Here is a 26,214-nt window from a genome sequence, read left to right on the forward strand (position 1 = left end):
TCTTTGCCATGTAAGGCAACATATACAGTTTTCAGGCATTAGGACCTGATATTTTTGGTAGCCACTGTTCTGCCTATGAATACCACAATTCTTAAAAATGTATAGGTCAGAATAAAAATCTTGTATTTGGAAATGATGAATTGTTGCATAATTAGAATGGCATTATATTTGGTAATTTAATTGGTTATGTGGAATTAGAAAGATTGGGAATTAGGGCAAACACTTGCATTCAGGTGTTCAAGCCTTAAATCCAAATCCTTTAACAGCTCAGCTGCACAGCCCTACTAAACTTCCCTGCCAGCTGCCTTTAAGTCTCTGACCCCTTGACCTTTGACCATTCCCTTTATGATAAGATATAGAAAAATGGTCAAAGAGAGACTGATTTCAGTGGTTTCGTGGGGCCACTAGATACAGACAAGAGGTAATAAAATCTGTATTTTATTGATATTCAGGCCAGAATCCTGCTAGGACATCTCTGCCTGTGGAAGGAGGGCTGGATGGCATACTGGGAATGGCGTTCTAGGATGACTTCCTGTTGCTACAGACTACACGCAGCACTTCTGGCCTTGATGTTGTCTAAATGAAGAAGGCATAGGAGTTTCACCAAAGGTAAGAGGCTCTTGTGACCAATTTCTTTTTTTTGTTTTTCTTCAGACAGAGTCTCGCTCTCTGGCCCAGGCTGGAGTGCAGTGGTGTGATCTTGGCTCACTGCAACCTCCGCCTCCCAGGTTCAAGTGGTTCTTCTGTCTCAGCCTCCTGAGTAGCTGGGATTACAGGCACCCGCCACTGCGTCTCGCTAATTTTTGTATTTTTAGTAGAGATGGGGTTTCACCATATTGGTCAAGCTGGTTTCGAACTCCTGACCTCAGGTGATCCACCTGCCTCAGCCTCCCAAAGTACTGGGATTACAGGCATGAGCCACCGCGCCCAGCCTCTTGTGACCAATTTCTTAAAGACTTTGGAGATTTGCTTTGGAGGTGAGGAAACTGTGTAGCTTAGAGTTTTCAAGTGCATGGCAGCTTAAGGAGATGCCTCCTAAGAATATAAAGCTCATGTTTTTGTTAAATATAATGGAATCTTAGAGGTGGAAATAATAGGGTAAGTTTAGTCCAGTTGCCTAACTTTACAAATGGAGTAACTGACACCCTGATTGATTAAGCTTTGCCAAAGTTACAGTATTTGCTCCAGGGCATGGACTAGAACCCAGGTGTTTGGAGGCCAGGCTCAGTGTTTTCCCACTGAGATGATGCAATAGATGCCATTTGTTTGGGCTGCCTGGCTTGCAAGGACTTCTCTTTCTCTGGGAAGAGACACAGGGGGATTTTTACCAGCATATTGATTACATTCATTGAATGGCATGAAGGCATCTTGTAGAATTACACAGAAATATCCTGAGCTTGCTTTTAGATATTGCTGCTTTTATTCTGTAGAGTTGATTGAACCAGCTGCTATATATGTAATTTATGCAAAGCTTGTGACACAGGGGGATTGATCCCATAGGCCATGGTTGTACGGTATGGCCCTGCCTCCCTGTTGAGGGGAGGGTCTCCTGCCCACTCCTGCCCACGAATCTGAAATCTGAAGCGGTGACACCTGGAGAATGGCAGCAGATGCAGCCATCACTTTGTAGTTGTGCTCTGAAAAGAAGGCAGCATGGAGTCTGTGCTCTAAAAAGAAGGTCGCTTGGAGTCTTGACTCCCAACACTCATCAGCTCTGTAACTTGGAAGCAAGTTACTGATTTCCCTTTCCTCAGTTTTCTCATCTGTCAAATGGAGATAGTGATACCTACCTCGTGACATTGATTCAAGGACTAAATGAGAAAACATCTTTAAAGTGTGTACAGCAGTGCCCGTTACACAGTAAATACTGAGCATTTCTGAGTTACTTATCTCCTGCTGGAGGCCAGGAGAGCCCTCTGAGGGGCCTGTGCTTTCTGAGTCCTGCTTATTCAATTCTCCTTTGATTCTGGCTAATAACCTGAGATCCTTCCAATAAACGTCTTTCCCACCTTTTCTTAAACAGGCCAGAATCAGCTTCTGTTTCTTGAAACAGAAATAACTTTAAAAAATTACCGATGGTCATGCATAAGAGCACCTACATTTTAGGGAGATTATATAGAACGTGATGGCTTTCACCCCGATGTGTGAGTGCGTATGTGTGTGTATCCTGGTAGCAAAAAATGAGAGCACACATTCTATTTGAGAAAAAAATTAAAAATCAATATTTGAGGGGAGGTGTACTAAAAAGTAATGTGTACTGATGATACTTTACATCTGTGAATGGAAGTTGAGCCAGTTAAATCTATACAAAGAGGGGACAGACAAATTGATCCAGATAATGATGTGTAGTGAAATGGATCATCATTAATATATTCAAGAGCTTATTATCAATGCTTAAATTACCAAAATATTGACTTTAGTAACTTTATCTGTCAATGGTAGTAGAGAAAATTGCTGCATCTCACCATATTTATCACCTCACATAGATCTATATAGATATAATATACAACTATAAATAAAGTTCAGCTATTCCATTTAGGGGAGAAAGATCATTTTGTTAGCCTATATTTCATAACATTAGAGGGACTGATTCCTAATATTATGCACCAAATACACTATTGTTTAGCAACTTGCTGTCTTTGTGTTTTGCATAAATTAGATATATAGCAGCAGGTTCAATTAACCCTACAGAATAAAAATAGCAATTTCTAAAAGCAACTTCAGGATATTTCTGTGTAATTCGACAAGATGCCTTCGTGCCATTCAATGAATGTAATAAATATGCTGGTAAAAATAGCATTTGCATTGAATCTGGAGTGGAAAATAGAATCAGTGGGGGATAATAATAAATACTGAATCTCCAAATGAATCTCCAAGTCCATTAAGACTTTTAATGTTGTATTTGAAGCTCATAACTCCAGGCAATTCCCTGTCTAACTTAGCTTTGGCAAATGTTTATTTTGAGAAATGCTCAGTCGTCTGTTTTACAAGCTGGTTCTCTTTCACCTAAAACTTTCCATAAGAAAGTTGTTGGCATAAAAATTAACTCCATTTTTGGAAGTCTTGGGCTCACCTGCTTTAGGGTTGAGGACATACATAAAAGGAATAATGACCGTCTGAACAAGGAAGAATCTGAGAGGATATCATATCCAGCCTTGTATTCACAGATTGGAAATTGAGGCTGAGAATGATGAGGTACCTGTGCAAGATCACACAGGAATTTGGTAGGGCCAGGATCATGCTCAGTGCCAATCCAAAACTCTTTTCACCACATCCATGTTAACTGCCACTTTACACACAAAGAGACTGTACCCTGGAGAGCTTAAGTGACTTACTAAGAAGGTCAGATGGCTAGTTAATGGCTGATGGTGACTAGCAGGCCTCTTAAGGTTTGTCTTCTGGTTTTGATCTAATTCTGATAAAGAACTGAGCCAATGGGCCCTGCAAACTGTCCTGTGATCTAAAGATGACTTCTATATCTTCCCAAATATATATCTTCCTAGGTTTTGCTTTAATGAGGGAGATACCCCTTTTGTTAATTTTCAGCCCAATGTCTAATTATGAAAACTACCCTTGGGAAAAATATTGGCTCAAATTTGTCCTAAAGCACTCTGGATTTACCCAGACCTCACCAGCTAGTGAGTACAAACAAGATCCCAGTAACATTAGGACCAATGTTTTTCTGGCTCATGGCCTCCGCTGGCATAGACAAAAGTAGATTGGGCTCCTAGCTTAGGCTTTTCTGGGATATCTGGCCACATAGGGGTATCAATGACAAGTAGGGATGAGAAGCAGAGGTGCTAGTATCAAACTTCACCTATCATGCCATTGTCCCTTTAGACAGTTCCGCATATACCCAGAGAAGCTTCAACAACCTGGCAGTTGCTTTCTATAGCCCTGTTGCTCGTGTCAATGACTAATTTTTCTTCATCTATTAAACTTGTGACTTCTCTTCCTCAATTCATTCACTCAACAGATTCGTATGGAGCTCCCATCTATTAGGTTCCAGGAACTAGGGATACCATGATGAATGGCCAGATGTGGTCCCTAGCCTGATGGAGCTTATATTCTGGAGGGAGACACAGACAATAAATACATAAGCAAACAATATACCAAAGATTTCAGATTACGATAAGTTCAAAGTAGGAACTATACAAAGTGTTATAATAAAGAACAATGGTGGGTGTGAGAGCAAACCCACTTTGTGTAGTGGGGTCAAGAAAGGCCTCTGAGAGGATGACACTTAGGCTGAGGCCTGACAGATGAGGAAGGGCCAGACATATGAGGACCCACGGAAGGAGGAATTCCAGGTAGAGCATCAACAAGAGTGTTGACACGAGGCTAATATGGCTGAGGGGTGTTGAGCAAAGAGGAGAGAGCCAGGAGATACATTTCTAAAAGAGACCTAGATGAATAATTGATCCTCACTGTTAGGAAGAGGGAAGGCTATTGCTACAAACAGAGGGTGAGGAAGAAAATATTTGACTCCTATGTTTTTACTCCTCCTGGATATATGCGGTATCCATGTGTTGTGGATACTGTAGTGCTGTGTGCAGATCTCTACTCCAGGGTTGATAGTGCTGTGTGCAGATCTCTACTCCAGGGTTGATGTACCCATCCTAATCCTGGCAATATGACTGTTCACAGCTGTACCTATTACTGGGAATTCCCCCTTCCCCTACAGAAGGCAACTACCCAAAGTTATGTCCATCACCCCTCTCCTGAGAGGAGCCCATGATCAATGACTTCTTGATGTGGAGATCCAAAAGTCTGGGATTCTTGACTCAATTTGGGGTGACTTTCAAGGACCATTCTAGCTCCCCAAAGCATTGTGAGGTCTCTTCCCAATCTCACATTCTCTTTTTATTCTTTATAGGCTTATCTCTTATAAAATATCCACAACCCAATAAACATTCAGCATGCAATTCTCCATATTAGAGATTATTTCCGGGCAACTCAATCTAGTATAGTTAGTCCTAGGTGTGGCCCTAGAATGCTGACTCCAAAATGGAATTTTGGATATGAGGCACCATTTATTCACCATTTATAGCCAGTGATGGCTGGCAATATCTAGCCCTGGTGGGATAGTCCCTAGCAGACTGAGGCATTGCAATTGTTAAAACTTTCACTAACAGTGAGCTGAAATGGTATACTAGTGGAAGGGGGGCTGGTGCAATATTATTGGCTATTGAGGGGTGTGAGGAAAGTGGTAACTTTAAGGACTGTGGCATTGGGTGACTGTTGCTGAGTGCCATTAATTCCTTGAAGAGCAGCAATAGCAGGCTCAGGGTGGTTAATCAACCATTTCAAAATGTGAAAGCCAGAGGTCTCCTTGGCAGCATTTAAGAAAACCCTAATCTACAGTTAGAGGGAAGACAGAGTAGAGAACTTATTCTTCAGAGTAGTGGAGCTTCAGAGAGGGTTGAATTCTTAAGCCTTGGCAGGTCTCCTATGCTAAAGTTGAGGACCTTACAGAGAAGGAGAAGGAGCTGCCTTGTGTGTTGGGAATATGTGAGTGGATGCACTTTAGAATTTTGAACTCTCAGGTTCTTCCAAACTTGCTGGGCCTGCAGAAGTGGCACATCCCCCTTGTTAGAAAGTAGTGGTTCCCCTTTGTTTGCTTGAGGTTCATGAGGAGGGCTCAAGTGAAGCAGATGACTTATAAGATAATGCCTTGCTCTCTCAGCATCTACCTCTCCATGTCCCCTCTTTTTCTTTTATTTTCTTTTTTTTTTTCCATTCAACAAATAATGAGGGTTGAGTTATGATATAACCAGGCTTGGGAGGAGCTGGACCTGCTGAGGGAGGAGCGGGACCATACAGTAAAGTAGCCACAGGTCCTGGCCAACATGTACCAGCAGGAACTGGGAGACTATGCATGGGACTGGAGCATAAAGAATAAGTGGGGCATAAATTTGGATGGGGATAGTTTACCAATATGGAATTCTATAATATATAATTTAATACACTAGCAAGGATTCCAAGAGATGGTACAAGGATTCCAATTTGCTTCTAAAATGGCTCCTAGAAACTTGGAGAAAGTGAAGGTCCACCTACACTAAGTGAAGTAGAGGATATGACAAATGACAGAGGGAGGAATAAAAAGACTCAAAAAAGTGGGCATGCTAGAGTAGATACACTGCGTTAAGACCAGAAAACCCATTGTTTGACTGAGTTATACAGGGAATCCTAGAGGGACACCATCATTGATAAGAATATCAATAGGGATTGGCTCCTGTAGGCCAGGAATGATGGCAGGAGATGTCATAATAGAACAGGACTCCCTGATTATAGGGATGCTAGGCTACTGAAGGGAGAGAGGCAGGTGGCTGCATCAAGGAGTGGGGTGAATGATTACAACGAGCAGTCAAAGCCAGAAGAACAGCCATGAGGCCAGCCTATAGAAAGATAAGGGGCTTGTTAGCAGATCATGGAACATGGTATTCCTAGAAGGAAGTTGGAAGGACAGCCAACAAGGATATTGCTTAGTTTATACAAATCAAAAGAAATCAAGAATTAAGAGGCTCATGGTTGTCACCTCAATAAAAACTTGTGATATCTTGTCAAGTTTCTAGGCCTGAACTATTTCTCAGTTCCATACCCATTGATGGAATCTGGGCTGGGCCCTATGAAGAAGGACTCTAGTGTGGCAAGTGTAGTCAGTAGTAATTCCCTAGATTTTTTTCACGAAGGACCCATTTACTCTGATAATTATGCATTGGGGAAAGAGAAATAAGCTATTTTGATGATTGTTAGAGAGTCTGGACTGATAGTAATATCAGGAACCCCAAGTGCCAGCCTAGCCCCACTTTTAAAGTGAAGGTTATCAGGGCCAGGTAGTAAAGAAATCCTGGGGCAGACCTAGATTACGGTGGTTCCTCTGGATCTAGACCTACTTGCTGGTCATTTTCCTAGTCCCTGAATATGAAACTGGAATGGACTTACTTGGGAGTTGGCAAAATCCCCTTGACCTGAAGGGTAAGAGCTATCTTAGTGGAAGAAGCCAAGTGGAAGTCTCTGCTAGTGCCTCCTCCCTCTCTGAGCTAAAAATGAATCAGAAACAACACTGCATCTCTGACATCAAAGAACTAAAGAAGGCAGGACTGGTCATCTCCCTATTTTATTCTCCAGTATAGCTCCCCGAAACCAGCTGGATCATGGCAGATGATAGTGGCTACTCTAAACTTGACCAAGTAGCTTCCACAATTGAAGTCCCAAGCTGGAGGTAAGGGTTTTTTTTTTTTTTTTTTTTTTCCCCTGGAGCAGATTAACACAGCCTTGGGCTAGGTATGTGGTCATTAATCTGACAAATTGACAAATGTGTCTTCTTCCATTTTTATTAGAAAATACAGTTTATATTTAGTATAACACATAAGAATAGTCATTTATAATTTTGTTCCAGGGCTATGTTAACTTTTCTCCCTTGTCCTGTATAATCTGAAGGGACAGGAACCATCTAAATATTCCTTAGAATATCACAATAGTCTACTATATTGATCATGTTATGTTAATCAGATTAGATGAACAGAAAGTGGCAGGCACATTGGAGATCTTGATAAGTTGTATGTCCTCCAGAGTATGGGAAATAAACTCTGTGAAGATTCAGGGGCCTGTCTCATTAATGAAGCTTTTAGGGTTCAATGGTGTGTGCCATGCTGGGACATATTCTTCAAGTAAAGGAAAATTTATTGCAACTTGCATTTCTCACTCAAAAAAAGAAGCACAGTGCTTCACATTCTGAGGGCAGCATATTTTGTACCATTCTTACCCATTGACATGAGGTCATAGAAGTCTGTCTGGTTGAAGTGGGGCCCAGAGAAAGAAAGAGCTCTGCAGTAGGCCTAGGCTATGAAGGAAGCAGCTCTGTTGCTTGGGCTGCATGGCCTGGCCACGTCTATGGAACTAGATCTACTGGTGGTCATAAAAGAAAAAAAAGACAACAACTGCGTGGTATTTATGGGAATCACCAATAGGAAAATATCAATATGGATTCCTAGGACTTTGAAGCTAGGCCATTTCATCATCAGCAGAGAAGTACTGTATACACCACTCAGCAAGCAATGCCTGGCACACTGCTGGACCTTGGTAGAGATTGCATATCTGACGGTGGGATGTCAAATGATTTGTCCATTATGAGCAGTTGGTGTCTAACCCCCCAAGTCATAAGGCAAGGGCAGTCCATCAGCATTCCATTTTTAAGATGGAAGTGGGACACCCAATGGCCATTGTATGGTGTTTTTCAATAGGTAGAATGCATAGGTCTGGAAACCATGGGAGAAGTAGTAATGGTCCCTCACCATCACCCTTGATGACTCACTTGGGGAATTGCTCCTTTCCTTTCCCACCACTGTAGGCTCTGTGGGTCTGGAAGTCCTGGTTCTCAGAGGAAGGATGCTTCTGCCACTGGCTGTGGCCCTTTGACCTTTAAACTGTGGCTGCTCCCTAGTCACTTTGGGCTCCTTGTGCCAACAGACCAGCAGCCAAGGAAAGAAATTCCATTCTGTTACGAGTAATTGATCCTCATTTTTAGGAAAAGGGAAGGTTATTGCTATAAACAGAGGGTGAGGAAGAAAATATTTGACTCCTATGTGATTTGCTGGGATAACTTACTTGCCTTAATTAAAAAAATAATAACAAAAGTGAAGCCACTACTGCCTGAGAATGACATGAGAATCAGGAGCTAGGAACCCCCAGAAAGAAAGGTCTGGGTCATCCCACCAGATACACCATTTGGACTAACAGAAGTTCCAGCCAAGAGTGAAAGGAATCTAGAATAAATGTGGTGGAAGAGAATGATAAGTATCGGTTGCAGCCTTGAGACCAACTGTAACAGCAAGAATTTTCTTTTGTAAGTCTTTGTCTTATAATTTTTTTTTTTTTCTGAAAACAAGATCAACCAGAATATTGGGAAAACTGTTCCTATGATGGGGGCAGGTTTGCTATAAAAAGCGAGTGGATCTGAATTTGTAAGGGGTAGGCTGCAACTGATACTGTTCTGCTCCATTCAGATCCCTCTTTAGAATAGATGGATCCATTCCTAGCTCCTGGGAATATTTGCTGATAATGGCTCACGGCTCTGTCCCTCAATGGAAATTGCTTTGCAGTTCCAGAGAGCTGCCTCATCCAAGGTGTGCACCCCTTCCTACAAGACAGCTGATGGCCAATAGCTGGCTAATGTGGGTATAAAAGGCCTGGCCTCTTATCTCAATTTGGGACAACTCTCAGGGGCCACCCCAGCATCAGAGTCTCCCACTGCATAGTCTGAAATCTGTGTTGCAACCACATTGTGGGTCAGTTTTTTCCTCTGCATGATCCTGCCTTCCTCACTTCCCTACATCCTGACAGCACTCCCCAGTAAACCTTCAGAAGACAACTTTCCATCTCAGGGCCTATTTCCAAGAACCCCAGTTTAAGACACAATAGAAGTGGAAACATAAACCAATTCTTTGGTGCTTGTCCTTGAAGCCAAGGCCTAGAACCTTGATTGGATGGAAAGTATCTGTCCTCCTGGGAAAAGGGTATAAACAAGTTTGAACTATGTTGCTCTGAGCTGTTTGCATCTGGAGCCCAGGCCTCTGTTGGGGGTTTAAATTCATAAATGATTGTTATTCTGTGCCTCGGGGAAAATGTGTGGGTTTTGTGAACAGGGGAGGTAGAGTTGGGGGTTGTGGAGAGGACTTGGACTTGTGTTCTTGTAAAGGGAAGTACATTTTGTAACAGGGGCCATGTGATGAGGAATTCAGAGTAAAAGAGGGAAACAGAGGAAGGAGGTAACTCTTTCAAAGACATCCTGGGCTGCCTGTATTGGAGGTTTTGTTCGAGAAATACATTTGGGAGCAAGGGACCCCTTCCAGCCTCTCAGAAATCACACATTCCTTTCCTTTTGAACTAGAAGTTGTGGCTGCCCTGTTTTCTGCCAGCAATGATGGGAAGGTAACCTTCATCACCTCATTCACCAGCCTCTCCTGACTGCCATCAACTTGAATAAACAAAGCCTCCGGGGGACGGGAAGTGCAGGGCAGTATTCAGGGTGACCTTGTTTAGCTTACCCGCGTGCTCTTGGTAGGGGAAGGGGGCTTGCATATGTGGTGAGATCTTGGTATTGGCTCCATTTCTTGCTGGGCCGTGGGTGGCCAGGTGCCATGGCTGGGGGCTGGAACTGTAGCTGGATACTCTAGCATGCTTCATTCCCACCTTCCTGGGTGGTACTGTGTCCCTAAGGCCACGGGGACTGGTCCAGCTTGTGCAAAAATGGGTTCCCTGCTCAGGTCTATAGCTGAATTGCCAGGCAGAAAAATGAGATCTGCAGTAGGCTCTGCCAGCTGCAGCCTGTGGGCTGGAAGGTAGAGTGGGGGAAGGCTGCTGAATAGGCAGGGGGTTGTCATTTTTAGACCATGACTAATAAGAAATCTGGATTTTCTCAGTTGTAAAAACTCTTCCCACTCTTTCCTTTCCCTCTCCACAATGTAATTGCAAAAGTCTAAAGCTCTGGAGTTATTTTATGTTCTCTTTTGATGGCCTAAAGTGAATTAGAAGCTGGAAAACATTGTACATGGGAAACACTATATGTGTATTGTGTATTACATCTTAAGCTAAATGTTACATGAAAACAAATGGTTTAAGGGAGCTTGTGTGCACAAAAGAGGTTGGCAATCATTTTGAGTCCAACATTTGGCCCACATTAGCAATTTTCAAATATTCATGTTTACATTTGAATACAAAGATTTCTTATTTTCAAACCAACTGCTGCTGATCAGTAGCATAACTTCAAATTTGTTACAGCCTACAGGAATGAGGAAGCAGGAAGGGCCAGAGTGAAGTGGAAACTTTGAGCTTGAAGTTGGAAGACATTGGTACTCATCTCTTCCATTTGCTAGCTGTATGATCTTGGGCAACTTATTTAATTTATCTTCCTCCAGTTTACTCATTGATTAAATGAAGGTAACAATTTTATCTCATAGGGATATGGGGATGATCAAGAGAGATAATAAAAGTGAAAGTGTTTTGAAAAGCATAAATTCTACATAAATGTTAATTATTATTATTAGAAGCACATGCGAAAGTGGTGCCAGAGCTTAAGAGGATTCAGGTAAATTTCTAGTAAAATTCAGATCCTACTCCTAATTTTAAAATCCTGGCCGGGCGCAGTGGCTCATGCCTGTAATCCCAGCACTTTGGTAGGCTGAGGTGGGTGGATCACGAGGTCAGGAGATCGAGAACATCCTGGCTAACACAATGAAACCCCGTCTCTATTAAAAATACAAAAAATTAGCCGGGTGTGGTGGTGGGTGCCTGTAGTCCCAGCTACTTGGGAGGCTGAGACAGGAGAATGGAGTGAACCTGGGAGGCAGAGCTTGCGGTGAGCAGAGATCGCACCACTGCACTCCAGCCTGGGCGACAGAGCAAGACTCCATCTCGAAAAAAAAAAAAAAAAATCCTAAGGAAAAATTCCAGCCCTGAAAAAGGGCCAAATGTGAGTCACAAACAGGAATATATAAAGCCCTAGGAAACATGGCTGTCACTGAACCCAATTCCTGGTTCCACCGTGTATTTTTCCATGAGTCCTATATCCTCACAAAATAACATTCTTTTTCTCTCCACATTTTATGATTTTATGTAGTTATTCATCACTAACCTTCTAGTCCTGAACAAGAGATACTTCTGTTCCATGGTCTACTTCCCTTGGAAATCATTACTGTTGCTTCCAGGTTTATCTCTTAGGACTTTTTCAGCCATTGGGACTTCAAACTCCACCGATTTTGCCTTAAAAAAAGATTCATTCCAATTCTACAACATACCAGTTTCACAGAATAGTTCACTAAAGCCGTCAAACATTTAATATAATTGCAACGTTAAGAGTTTAGTGCAAACTAAGCACTTCTACACATACATCTTCTCATCACATTACAGACACTTCTGACAGCAATCAGACTGTGTGTTAGGACAAGGAGAGAGATATGCAACCAAGTTAAATCTGTGTTCTAAAGCCTTTGCTAAACTTTTCTATTTGCTATAGGGCCTTGTAGCTATTAGGGCGTTTTTGGCTGCAAGTAAGAGAAAAATCTCCATTCGGTCTGGACTAACCATAGAAAAATGTATTATCTCACCTAAGAAGACCCTAGAGATTGGGTATGGGCTACAGGTTCAGTTCATCAGGGCCTAGGCTTCACTTCTCTTTTTGTGGCCCTGTTCTCTTCTGTATGTTGATTTCATCCTCATACTATTAGTCTAGTAGTTCTAGGTATGAAAATGGGATGTAGAAGTTCTTCCAAAGAAGAAGAGGGCACACCTCTTCCAGTGTTTCCTTTTTAGAAGTGAGAAGCTTTTCCTTGAAGCTCAAAGTAGATTTCCTTTCATGTCTCATTGGTCAGAATTTTGGGACATATGCTCATTTATAGACCAACATTTGGCAAAGGAGAATATGATTACCATGCTTGCATAAGAACAAATCAGGATCTACCCCCTGGAGCTTTGGGTGAAGTTGCCTTTCTCTGAGTCATGTAGACACTTGAACAAATTTGAGTTCTGAAAGGATGGAAAGAGAGGGAGAAATTGGTGGGGTAGGCAACTCAATGTATCCACTTCTTATCTTTCAGAACAGACTCCTTACTGTGCACCTTAAAAAGTTGAAAATTGCTAACCCTTGCTGAGAGTACTATCGTATACAAAATGCCTTAAATAAGAGCCCAGACAGAAAAAAAAAAAACCAAAATGGGTGATGATGGAGCAATGGTAAAAGCGAGATGACATGGGAAAGTGGTCTTCCATTCCTTCAAAAAAAAAAAAAAATCACACAAACTGGAAAACACCCTTTAGACAGAAAAATCCCAACAAAGCTTTGTAGAGAATTCTGGCATAACTTTTTTTGTTTCCTTTTTATTTAAAGTATACAGAAGGAAAGTAGAACTCTGTGGCTGAAAGTTGTGATAAGTTATTTCAGAATTAAGCTGTAAAAGAGGAAAATCACAATTTCCTAGACTGAAACAACCACAGCTGGCAGTTGGGAAAAGCAATATAGGTTTTTGATTCTAAGTTGGCTTAAGGTCCAAAGCAATCCCAAGGAGGTTTTGACTCTGAAGTAATTATAATTCTGGATGATTTGGAAAGAATTCTAAACAAATCCCAAGAAAACGGCTAAATTAATAAGCTACCACTGAAAATAGGTATTATTTACTTGTTTTACACACACTTAAATGTGCTTTCTATAAAAGCTGCTCCATAAGAATCATCAGCTGTATTGCTTACTATTGTTCAGGTGGAGGATTCTTGTTATACTCCTGGGAAGCAGTTTGGTAGAAGAATCCTGAATGCAATAGCATCCAAGAGGGAAAGTACCCATCTGTCTGATGCAGCTGCTATAGTCCTAGAGTTGGTAAGTGGGGCAGGCATCAGAGGGGTGTGGCAACACCCAGCTTTTGTAGGTGTTCCTGCCCCTTGATTTGGGTCTGTGATACCTCTGCAGCATAGGTAGTCTGCTTCTACTCAAGAAGGGTCACATCTTCACCTATACTCCTTGTCCTCTACCTTGATTTCTGTCTGCTCTTTGCTACGTCTGCCTCATTGGAGACGATATTAATGGAAGTTTGAAGCATCTCCTTCTCATTTCCAAGCCCAGCCACTCCATCCCTCAACCTTGCATATGTCTTTCTAGGCAGGGATGTTTTCCCACTTAGCCCTGTTTTGTTTCTTTTTGTAAGATAAATCTTCCAGGACTGTTGTTGGTGAGCTAGTCTTGTCACATGCTGTCATCAGGCTCTGTTGATGAAACATCTCAAGAAGACAGATGGGACAGTCTGATCCAGCCATGGGCTGTTAGAGGAGGTGGCCATTCATAGAGCAGATTCTTGGGGTCCCCGAAGGATTTAGTGGCCCTATAAGTTTCAGGAGAATCTCAGATTTTGATACTGCAAGGATAACTGCAGATAAACTCTAGCAGTTGCTCAGCAGGGTCCTGTGGAAAATTTTAGATGAGCATGCTTGTATTATAAGACACAGAGTCCTATTCCTAACCAGTTGTTGACTGACGTAAAGTCTGCTGGCAGGGTTAGACTATGGAGTGGGGAGTGCTATGGAGAGGATCAAACTGAGCACCAGTCTGGGATCCATGGCCAAGGCTGGGCGAGTCAGATGGAGATACCACACCAGAAGGAGTGGAAGAGGCAGATGAGTTGCAACAGGGTGTTACTAAAGAGGAAACTGGGCAAATTTAAGTCCTACTAGTAATGACCAGCAGGGCTATGTCTGTGAATATTTGACTTGTAGATCTTTAGACAGTCATGCTCATGGGGGCTGCACATTTGTTGCCCATTTCCTAAGGATGATACAGGAATCTGTGGATAAGTTGATTTCTTTCTTTCTCTCTGAGATCTGTATTGGGAAGATGTGAGAGGCAGCTCTGTGCTCTGGAAAGGTGAGCAAATAGATCAGTTTAATATGAGGTTTCCTTATGGAAGTTGTTTATATCACTACCAAGCTCTTGGATAAATCCTAAATATCATTACATTCTTAGATGAGTGTGCTTTTACTTTGTTTTTATTTTGCCTTTGATAATAATAATAATAATAGTATCATTTATTGATTTTCTTCTATTTTGTGCTTTTATATATCTATATCTATCTAATTACATCTTTTTACCCCTCACAAAAACCCTACAAGTTATTATTACTCCCATTTTATGAGTAAAGAAATTGAGGCTCCGAGACTTGACTAACAGCACATAGTAAATGGTAGAGGTGGGAAATAAATCCAGATCTGTGATTCTCCAAAGCCCCAATCTACCCAGTGTACCATGCTACCCCACCGAGCCAGGACGGAAAGTGAGCATATCATTCTTTGCAATTCTCCTCCAAGGTGACTTAAAGGTTAGTGGACAATGGTTAAGCAAATTGGTCTTTCATAATTTAAGGATTCCTACATAACCCCACAGGTAGCACGTAATCTGATTTATTTTCACAGAAGACTGTAATGATCCTACCACTTTAAGACGTCAGCATTTCTGTATGAGAAATATTGTTTCTCTCCAAGCTTTGTGGCTGAGAGGAAGTCAAATCAACATATCCTAAATTCTATTTTAAAGTAGTGATTAGATCCCACCCTGTACAGAACATAAGAAAGTGAATTTAGAGTTAGAATTGATGGGTACCAGATGGCCTGAAAAGGAAGAAAAAAACAAGTAACGTTCAGCAGGAAAAGGTTAAGCTTGAGTGTTATCCAAAGTTATACAAACCAAAATTTTAGCCTTGACCACTGCTGTAATGCATTTTTCTATCTTCCTCCTACCTTGTAATTAATTAGGACTGAGGCTAAGAGAATGAGGGGAGAAATATCAATGGAGTAGAACGGATGAACAGTTGAGTGCAGGCCTTGTTGCAGTTTGAGTAAAAAATTGGCTTGAAGTTTCCTTACCTTATTTGTGTTTTGTTTCAGACTTCACAGTACTGGAGTTAAAAATATGTATGTGTGTGGTGTTAATGTGTTTAACAGCATGATTGATTTAACAGATACTTGGAGAGACTGACCAGGCGTCCACTCTCTCAATGGCAGAACATCAAGCTTGAGCACCTCTCATTTTGAGTAGCCAGCCTGTAAGACAGCAACTTCCCTGGGCTTATTCCTGCCCTCCTTGGACTTGCTGATGAGCTGAGCATGATGCTTGGCAATGATGCCATTATGAGAGAGGGTGGCTAGGGAAATGGCAGCACCACTGCACTTATTGCTTTTAAATCGAAGCATTGGATATATAAATAAAAGATTGTCATGGTTTTCTTGGTTTTGGAAGAAAAAAGCCTCTCAACAGCAATGTTATTCAATTCAGCTCCTGCTTTCTTTGCCAGCAGCTCGTTGAGGAGAATGGGGCTTGAAAGGGGGTGGGGTGGAAGTGGGGCAGCCAGTTGAGCCTCATTAGTCAACAACTGGAATCATCTGGGGTCAATATGTGGTGACCTCCTGCTATGGCTCCATTGCAACAAAAACCCTTGAGGCCTCCCAAACACATATCAACCCTCAGATATATCTGGAGGAGTGACTTGAAAAAGCAATTTTTAATACACAGAAGATTTTCTGTCCTTGATTGCAAAGGTGATGCTTCTTTGACTCAGGAGGGTCTACTGTTATAGCTTCCCACTTCAGGAGCAACATAATCAGGATCATTTAGCGGAATCTCCTGAAATCCAGAATATATTTCTTTAGGCAGAGGCTGGGGAGAATCAATCCTGAAACCTATAGTGTGCCCAGCCTTCACTTGGCTTCTGTTCTGGGCTGCTCTAGAATGTCCTGGGCAGTGCGGAGCTGGGCTGTGACAGTGTTTGGTGTTGTATGTTGCAGGAGGGTTACTGGTTCCCAGTGGCCTGAGCCTGTCTCTGTGTTACCACTGCCGGAGAACCTGGGCTCATCATCTGTGCTATTGGCAGAGCCGCACTTACTAGTAAATCTTGGTGTGTGAAAGCTGGAAAGGACTTTGGATATTCTTTTTAGGTAATCCTTTTGGTTTTATTGCTGAGAAAGCAAGCCCAGGGAGCATAAGTGACCCGTCTAAGACCACAGAGCCCTTGGTACAGAACAAGGGCTGTACCAACCTCTCCTCTTTTCTCCTAGCCTCAGTTTCTCAGCTTGGTCCATTGCCTTACTCCTTCTGGGTCTCCTGTGGGGCTTTTCCTGGGTTGGGTCACTGGGATTTGCCACATCCTGGTCCTGCCACAGCAGAGACTTGGCTGAGGTCCTTAGAATGTCCTTGGGAAGCTGCTGCCTTAGAAGGTCCCCCTTTGAGCAGCAGACAAGCTTGTTTAGCACCTTCCAGGAGGTAAAAGAGAGTGGAGCCAATTCTGTGTCCTGAATACTGGAACCTTCTTTTCCAGACCCGATTCTCTGGTCTCCCATGGTGTATGAGTTTCTTGTTAAATTAATGTTTGCCTGTCTGGAGTGCCAGAGGGATATAGACATTATTGGCCAATTAGAGATAAAAATCAAACCAACCAGAGTTGTCCTTTTAAAAATTAAAAGTCCTTTTTATGTGCTGTGGAGGTGTTGGCATTATCATAAAGACTAATTAGGACATTTTACAACATCCTGGTAACAGGAGGAAACAATATTGTTGGTAACTTTAAAGATTATTAAGCATCTTTAGCACTTCAGGTCAGATATTTAAGATGCTTTCTGTGCTCACCTGCTGTTGCTGCAGGAAGTATTTTATTGTCTCATAAGAAGAAATGAGCATTTTGAAGGCATAAATGCCCAGCTGTAATGGACGGTCCTTCACTTTGCAAAGCCCTAAAACAGGGTCTCCAGGAAGAGTTGACTGCGACTCCACATGAGATTTGTAACACAGTGTTTATCAGTCTGTGTGTGAAGGCAGTTTCCATCTCCACCACCTGGAGAAAAGCAATCCCCTCAAAGGCAGACATTACTTGTGAGGAGGAGGCTTCGCTCTGGCATTGGCGGCAGGAACAAGGAAACCAGACTGTGCATGTTTCTGTGAAAAATGCTGCCTTCACTTGTAGGCAGATGATTCTCCCACATTCTAGCAGACAGGTTCGAAAGCACTGAAGCACAAAAGAGTGGGGGTGGGAATGAGGGTCCACGGAGAATTTCTCGAGGGAGATCTTGTTTATGATTTGCCAATTCCTCCTAGAAAGCACTGTGAACTCAAGCAGATTCTTCCGAACTTGATCGAAGACAAAAGGCTTGTGGCAGATGTGGGTTGGATGCTGAAATTGCATGCTATTGTCATTTAAAGAATTGCATGTTGTCTTGAAATTCAAATGTCCTTTAACAAATAGGGAAATTATGTGAAGGTCAGACAAAGCAGAAGGGTAAATTTTAGTGTCATGAAAATACCTAAAACCGAAGATCTATGTGCAGAGATTTCCAGGAAGCTAAGGAAATCTTAAATAGTTCCCAGTCCCAATCTGAAGCACTTTAAAGGCTGTGCATTTATAGTGTTATTTATCTGTGAGACTGTTAGAGAGACTTCCACAATTTCAGCAATTTTAATTGAGACTAAAACCACACAATTAGGCTTTACTTAGTTATCAGTGAGAACAGTAGCTATTTACTTTATAGTCCTAATGATATAACAAATGTAAAGAAAGCGCGGGGCAGAGTTGATACTTATTTCTCAGCTTTGTACTCTGGGATTTTGCCACATGAACTATTCACTTTAATCAGGGTTTTTATAGTGAGATTTCAGAATACGGCTTCGAAACATTACCATTTCCTGCAGGCTAGTCTGTTACACTCTGATTCTCACACAATGATTTCTTTTTCTAAAAGTGTATTTTAAAAATTGTAACTATAATGTGGTCTTATTAAATAGAATCTGAAAAAAAAACTTACCAACATACACTACCCACACGTAGTTAATATCTTTGTGTATTTTTCACCTTTCCCCCTTATGAATAGATTTATTTAAGTTTTATTTAATTGTAACCACAGTATTTATATAATTTTATATCCTACTCCTTTCACCTAATATATTGTAACCTTTGCCCATGTTATTTTATGGTATTTGTAAACATAATATTTAAGGGCCTCATAATCTGTTATTAAGTGACTATATTATAGTTCCCATAACCAATCCTCTCTTTTAGACCTATAGGTTGCTTCCAGTTTTTTTGGACAGGTTACAGAGCTAGAGTTAGGTTTGAAATCCTTATCTAAATCTATTTTTTCTCCCTTTCCAGGACTGCGAATATACAATATGCTGGCTACTCCCTAGCCAGCGTGGGTCTTTTTTTCTATCTGAAAACCGTTTGCTAACTTGATAGATCACAAAATGGTATTTGGGATTAACTCGTATTACTTTGATTATTATTCAGATTCTTTCCCCCCATGTTTTGTCAATGAGTTGTACTTCCTTCACCATGCAAATTTATTTCTCAATTAACCTCTTTACTTTAGTTATTTTATCTTATTATGTTCAGAGATTTACACTTTTTATGCAGTTAAATCCATGTAGCTTTCTTTGTGGCTTTTTCTAATCTCTTAAACTTAGAAATTTCTCTTTATTTTAGAGGTTTGACAAATATTCTATTCAGTTACCTTTTAGGTTCTTTTGATGACTTAATTCTTTTATCTTTTACTCTTTGGTGCCACCTGGTATTTATTTTGGTGTATGGTGTGAGATATAGGTATACATCAGTTTTGTTTCCAAATTACAAAACTATTTTGCTGACTGAGTTTCTTTTTGCCTTGTGATGACTTCTTTATCAGACATTAAGTGTATGTGTGTGTGTGTGTGTGTGTGCATGCAAGCTTTAGGCATTTTTCATAAGAAATATATCAAAAGCCATTGGAATCAGTCACTTTCATTTACATATAAAAATATTTACATATTTGCATTGTGGTAGGCTCCTTTGACTAGGCAATTATGTGACCTACTTTGGAGTAAAAAAAATGAGGTGACTGTGAACAGTAGACTATTGTGTGAAAATCCCTAAGAAGGTCAAGCAAGAGCAGAATCTTGAGCACCCTGTCTGAATTAAGGGTACTCATCAGATTTATTTACGGAAACCAAGAAACATACACATACAACCTTGGGCTCTATCAGGAGCAATTTTCACTTAGTAGGTCTTAATTGGGGCCTGAGCATTTCTGTTTTATAAAAGCTACATAAATGGCCCTAATTTGTACCCCCAGTTGAGAACAGTTTGGAGCAGGGGTCTGTAAACTATGAACCACATGCCACATTCCAGCCTGCTGCCTGCTTTTGTATGACTCGTGAGCTAAAAATGTTTTTTTATATTTTTAAATGGTTAAAAAAATTTAAAGAATAGTGTTTCATGACATGTAAAAAATATATGAAATCCAAATTCCAGCATTCAAAAATAAAGTTTTATTGAAACACACCTATGCGCATGTGTTTATGTTTTGTTTATAGCTGATTTGCACTATCGTGGTGGAGTTGAGTCATTGTGACAGAGACCATATGGCCTAAAAGCGAAAGATATTTACTATCTGCCACTTTATGGAAAAAGTTAGTGATCTCTGGTCTAGAGCACTGAAGTGAGAATTAGAGTTCCTTGGTTCTGGGGTGTTATGGAAGCACAGTGCTAGAATGTTTTGTTGTTGTTCATCTCAGAAGCAAGATGACTATAGTTATGTCAAGGTTCTAAGGGCAAGAAACAGTGCTGAAAAAGATTATAAATTGCAGGTCTTCTGGTTTTTGCAATAATGTGAATTTGACATCTTGAAATCCTGCTAAAAAACAGCCTCATGAAATAGAAATAAACCACTCTTTAAATGCATGGCTGAACTGGAAAAAATTAAGGGTAATTTTCAGAGGCATCAGACAAGGTAGAAACACAAACCCAGATGGCTGAGTGTGCACCAAAGTTGGCAGTTGGCTTAAGGGAATCTTCTGATCCCTGGTGATCACTTGGGGAAACAGGAGACAGTGCCCTGGGCTAATGCACAGCAGGGAGTTGGATTGTCAGTCCCTCACAGTAACACCAGGACAACATCCTGAAGGACAACGTCGTTACTGAAAGGCTGACCTAGAAAATAAAGGCACACAAGGGGAGATAAGAAAGAAACTTGCTATCTTGGCCTTTGGTTCAGAATAAGGAAAAAATTCTCCCCTGAGGATTCATAATACAATCTAGCCCTTATGCAGATTTGGGGCCTGGATGCACACAAAGTATAAGGGTGATCCAAGAATTTAGTTTAAAGTAGTTTCAAGTTGATAGTGCCCCTAGGTACCTGGCAGTAGCAAATACCTATCCTCTCTGGAGGAATAAACCACCCAACATGTGGCTTATATAATTCCCACATATAAAGTTCCAATAGGCATGAACTCACACATGGATATACACACAAATAACAAGACACATGAGGAACTAAGAAACCATGAGTGAGAGTCAGAACAGATAACAAACAGCAGAAGTGGTCTTACATAGGGTTCAGACAAAGGAACTATCGGATATAGAATATAAAATAGCCACGTTTTTAAATTTAAAGAAATAAAAGAGTAAGTCAAAAGTATGAGTAAAAACAGGAGACCATTCAAAATGACCAACAGATTTGGAAAAGGATAAAATAGAACTTCTAGAAACACACACACAAAATAATTAAAATAGTGCAATGTCAATTTAATCCACTGTCCGACCTTTCAGGAGAACAAGTGACTACCCTAGATGGGTGGTATAGGTGGATATAAGATAGTTTAACAATGACCTGTAGAGAGCTCTGAAGGACAGGCTGAGGAGTTTGGAACTTATTCTGTATGCCCTGAGGAACCTCTGACATCTCTTGAGCAGGATTGGTCACAGGAAGATTCAGGTCCCATCATATTTAACCCCAAGCCTAGCATCTTTCAGAGAATGCAGATATGTAGCTCCTTAACAGAGTCAGGGGCCGGGCACAGTAGCTTTCACTTGTAATCCCAGAACTTTAGGAGGCTGAGGCAGGTGGGTCGCTTGAGCCTAGGAGTTCAAGACCAGCCTGGGCAACACGGTGAAACCCTGTCTCTACAAAAAATACAAAAATTAGCTGGGCATGGTGGTGTGCACCTGTTGTCCCAGCTACTCAGGAGGCTGAGGCAGGAGGATCACTTAAGCCCAGGAGGTGGAGGTTGCAATGAGCCAAGTTTGGGCTACTGCATTCCAGCCTAGGCAACAGAGTGAGATCCTGTCTCACAAAAAAAAAAAAAAAAAAAAGAGAGAGAGAGAAGAGAGAGAGACAGTCTCAAGAACCTGAAATGTTGCAACTCAGTTGCAGGGTGAAAATAAGGGGCATGGTGTGCAAATGGCAAGTTCAATCCTATCATCAAATGGACAAACTGACACATTAATGTATGTGTTATTGATGTAAGCATGACCACCAACAGGCAGGAAAATGAAACGCAAAAGAAGTCCAAAAGAAAGACGGTGGGCTGAGATAGAGAAATTTTGCAGGCAAACGGGAGTTGTGGCAGGGTGAGTAGACAGGTAAGTTAACAATGAGTAGAAATGAAGATGGGAAGGAAAACAGTCAAGAATGAAAACACAAAAAGGTAAGTGGTTGCTGATTTAACCTCAGCACATATAGTAGCAGCATGTTATGCTCTGAATGTTGGTGTCCCCCTGCAAATTCATGTGCTGGAACTTAATCTCCAATGAGATAGAACTAAAAGATGGAGGCTTTAGGAGGTGATTAGATGAGAAGCATGGAGCGCTTGTGAATAGGATGCCTGCACTTGTAAAAGAGGCTTGAGGGAGCCCACTTGCTTCTTCCACCAAGCGAGGACGCAGCAAGGAAGAGCCATCTTGGAAGCAGAGTGCAGCCCCCAGCAGACACTGAATCTGCTGCTACCTTGACTTTGGATTTCCCGTTCTCCAGAACTGTGAGGAGTAAATTTCTATTGTTTGTAAATTACCCAGTCTAAGGCATTTTGTTATAGCAGCTGAAGAGATTAAGACACAGCACCAGGGCGTTATCAGTAAACCAATCTTATGTGGATCCCAGGCCATATGTAGCTGAGAGGGAGGGAATTTTCTGTCATTCTGAAGACCAAGGCCTTTATTTTGTAATCATTCCTAAAATTCTTTGTTAGTATTATTTCCCTAAGACACTCATCTTTCAAAATCACACAATAACCCTGCTTTGTACACTTATTGCTTTGTTTGATATTGTTAGTCTTTTGACACTGCAGCACTCTCTGCCCTCTCAACACTCTGCCTCTACCTTCTGAAGCCTAACTTTTTCAAAAATTTCCCAGACAGCTCTGAGGAGAGTCTCTGATTCTGCTTACATTCTGTTTTCTGCCTGATCTTCATAGGTTAATCTCACTGTGAGATGGCATGCAATTAATGAGACTTATTATGTTAATGAACACACCAGTTATTATTTAATAATTATGTTAGCGATAAAAACAGTTATCGGTTAATTGTTACAATTACTATTAAAATAACAAACTGAAGGTTTAATTTATGTCTACAGTTCAATTAAAAAGAAATTCAAACAGAATTGTGAGCACATGACTGATATATAGGAGACAAAGAATGCATTTATATGTGTAAAATTAACAGCTTTCAACCTCAACCAACAGACGTGACACAAGAAAGATGTGGATGCTGCGAGACTTGGTGAAGAGTAATCTTAGGCATTTCCTAAGAAAAGCAAAACTGCTAGAAAAACATCTCAGTTTGGAAGAACATCAGTGGATAAGATATTGGGACTTATGACTGATTATAGTGTCAAAGTCAAGAAGGTATCAACACAGGACACAAGCCATAACCAGGTCAGGTGAGCTGTCTTCTTGGTCACCAAATAGCCATTGACTTTTGGAAGTTCATCTTACTCTCTTGAATAAGAAATGAGTATTTGTAGAGGCGTTGCTTCCCGGACATCAAAGTAACATTTACTAGAGTCGGCCTCTGTATCAATGAATTGTGTGTGTGTGGGTACATGTGTACATGCATGTACATAGGCACAGGCAGGCAGACTTCTATGATTAGTCCATTTGCAATGAGGATTCTTTGCCCATAAATCATTTATCTTAAAATCTCCTTCTTGAGAAATTGCATTGCAAAAACTACTTGTTAATGGCAAATCAGGCTATGAGGACATATATGGATTTGTGGAGAGAATGTCATGATCATAAGCCATATCTGCCTTTCTGCATCTTCTTTATTATTATTTGAAAATGTAATCCTTTTAAAAATACGTTGCTTGAACTTAATTAGTTTTCTTCTTTTTCTTTGGCTTGGATTCATAGGCTGTTCTTCTGGGAGGGAACCTAGAGCTCAGCTAGTCCAATCCACTCATTTTCCAGATGAGAAAACCCAGGACTTGAAAGAGAAAGTTATTTGCCCAAAGTTATCAGGTCAATTTGTGGCAGATTTGGAACTAAAATTCCAGCCTTTCTACTTCTCAGACACGATCTTTACTCTATCCTTTCTAGGACTCATCATCAAATATGTCATAAATAAAGATATCATTTTATAGTTGTAAAAAATTGTACAGTTTTTAAAACACTTTCACATATATCATCTCACTGGACCCTCGTAACACCCAATGAGATAAACTCAGACATTTTTATCTGTATTTTAAATAGATGAGAATCCTGAAATGTACTAGTCTGAGGTCACATGCTAAGTCAATGTTAGAAGTGTTACCGAAAGCCAGTCTTGCCAGTTCTGGCTTATGCTCTTGTATTGCTCCAAGAAACAGGAAAACAAGGGCTGAGATAATAGGGATTTATTAAAACAACAACAACAACAACAACTCGGAAACTACTTTAAGTTTCCTTTGTAAATATTTTTTCAAAATATCAACCCATCACATCTGAAGAATTTCCCCCTTGGCATGTTCTGCACGAATCCTGCAGAGTCTGTGTGGCAGTGAGGAGAGCCAGACAGACATTTGAGCTGTGAACAGCACGAATCTTTATGAACTTTTCATATACTATTTAGGGTCAGCAATCCCAGTCCAGTGATGCTAAGCAGTGCCACTCATGAAGCCCAAAGCCCTACCGCCTCTATAGGTATTAAAGAAAGAATGCTAAAAAGGTAAGAATTTAGAAGAATAAGAATGGAAGAAATGACCTAGGAGACAGGAGTAAAAGCAGAAGACGGAACAGTGGTGATGGGTATTATACCAGCTGCCATTGCTTGAAAGTCTACTGGAGTGTCGGGGGTGGGAGATAACCCCCGACAGGAGGAGAGAGGAGTAGAGGGACTACGGTAATGAGGACTGATTGGACGAAAGGGGTGTCTGATATTGGGATAAAGCTGGGGGTTTTATATTAATAATCGTAGTAATAAAGTTAATGGCTCCTGAAATAGATGAAACACCTGCCAAGTGGAGTGAGAAGATGGTTAGATCCACAGAGGCTCCTGCATGTATTAGGTTCCCTGCTAAAGAGGGATAAACTGTTCAGCTGGTCCCAGCACCAGCTTCTACTATTGAGGATGCAAGTAGGAGTAGGAAAATGGTGGGGAGGAGTCAGAAGCTCATATTATTTATCTGGGGAAATGCCATATTGCGTGCACCAATTATCAGAGGGACTAGCCAGTTACCAAATCCTCCAATTATGATTGGTGTCACCATAGAGAAAATAATGATGAATGCGTGGGTGGTAACAATAACATTGTAAATCTGATCAGTGTCAGAGGCTCTGAGTTGGCATTTAGAATCACCCCTTTTTCCAGCTCTTAATTGACCTATGTCCTTGCTCCATTTGGGATGGCCTAAGGTAGTAGCCAACATGACTGAAACTTTCACTTAGGTTTTTTCAGGTCCCGTAGACATGGCCAAAATTAATGAAAACAGCTGATAGCTATTAAGAGGAGCTTATAACAACAAAGCTAACATTTATTGAGAGTCTTCTATGTGCCAGGCTCTGTTCTGAGACTAGTATGCATTTGAGCTCTTTGAATTCTCACAGCTCTATAAAGTAATTGCCTTTTATGGATGAGAAAAATTGATGCACAAAGAAGTGAATTATCTTGTTCAAGGTCACACAACTAATAAGTGGCAGAGTTGGGATTCAAACCAGGGCCCTTGGGATTAGTCATTATGCTATATAGATAAACGCTGAGTAAATATTAAATGATTCCAGCAAGGACTGAGTCCTCAGCCTCTCTAGTGCCATCGAGGCTTCTAAGCATGCTGCTGTGTTCCTTGCTCAAGGTGCAAACTGCATGCAAATAAGTGAAACAGGGCAGAATAAGCCCTCTGTGGTCTGACTTTGTAGACTGGTGATTCCATACCCAATATGTTAGTCTCCTAAAAGCCTGTAAAAACCAGTTAGCTGAAGGTTAGGCAAACCACAAGCTCACAAAGGAGCACTTCTTCCTGTGATTTAGAATATGCCAGTCTCCATGGACTTGAGCTCAAGAGTGTGGATGTGGCATTTCTAAGCCCTCCTTCACCAGTGAGTACCAGGGATATATGGTATTCAGCCTTTCAAGGAAGGTAGAGGGAGAATCAGTCCTGAGAGGTGTTAGAGTCAGGCCAGGGTTACTGGCAGCTTTCTGTGAAGGAGGAAAAATAAATTAGGAACAAAAGTAATTCTCCGTCTTCATTGATTTCAGAAGCTGTTTATTTACAAGTGTCATGCAATTTTCCTTCTCCTTTGCAACAAATTTATCACTGGTGGAGGGAAAAGATTTGCTCAATGGTGGCTCCAAGAGTCTTGAGGAGCTTAGAGCTGCCAAGATCAGGAAATGAAACACATACTTTTTGCTAAGGCAGTTTTTTTTTACCTCATCAGATCAGTGGTCATGCAGAGAAAAGGAA

The 26,214-nt window shown here is 41.1% G+C and overlaps 1 long non-coding RNA gene across 1 annotated transcript in view; it reads left to right on the forward strand.

Moving 5' to 3' along the window:
- Positions 1–26,214, forward strand: part of LOC129532166 (uncharacterized) — a 266,092-nt gene that overhangs the window by 76,378 nt on the left and 163,500 nt on the right. The window contains exon 3 of the long non-coding RNA XR_008677807.2: positions 453–609. This is a non-coding gene — a long non-coding RNA (uncharacterized lncRNA). The remainder of the gene's footprint in view (positions 1–452; positions 610–26,214) is intronic.

Source organism: Gorilla gorilla, chromosome 11 (assembly GCF_029281585.2).
Source record: "Gorilla gorilla gorilla isolate KB3781 chromosome 11, NHGRI_mGorGor1-v2.1_pri, whole genome shotgun sequence".
In the NCBI taxonomy this organism is placed as follows: domain Eukaryota; kingdom Metazoa; phylum Chordata; class Mammalia; order Primates; family Hominidae; genus Gorilla; species Gorilla gorilla.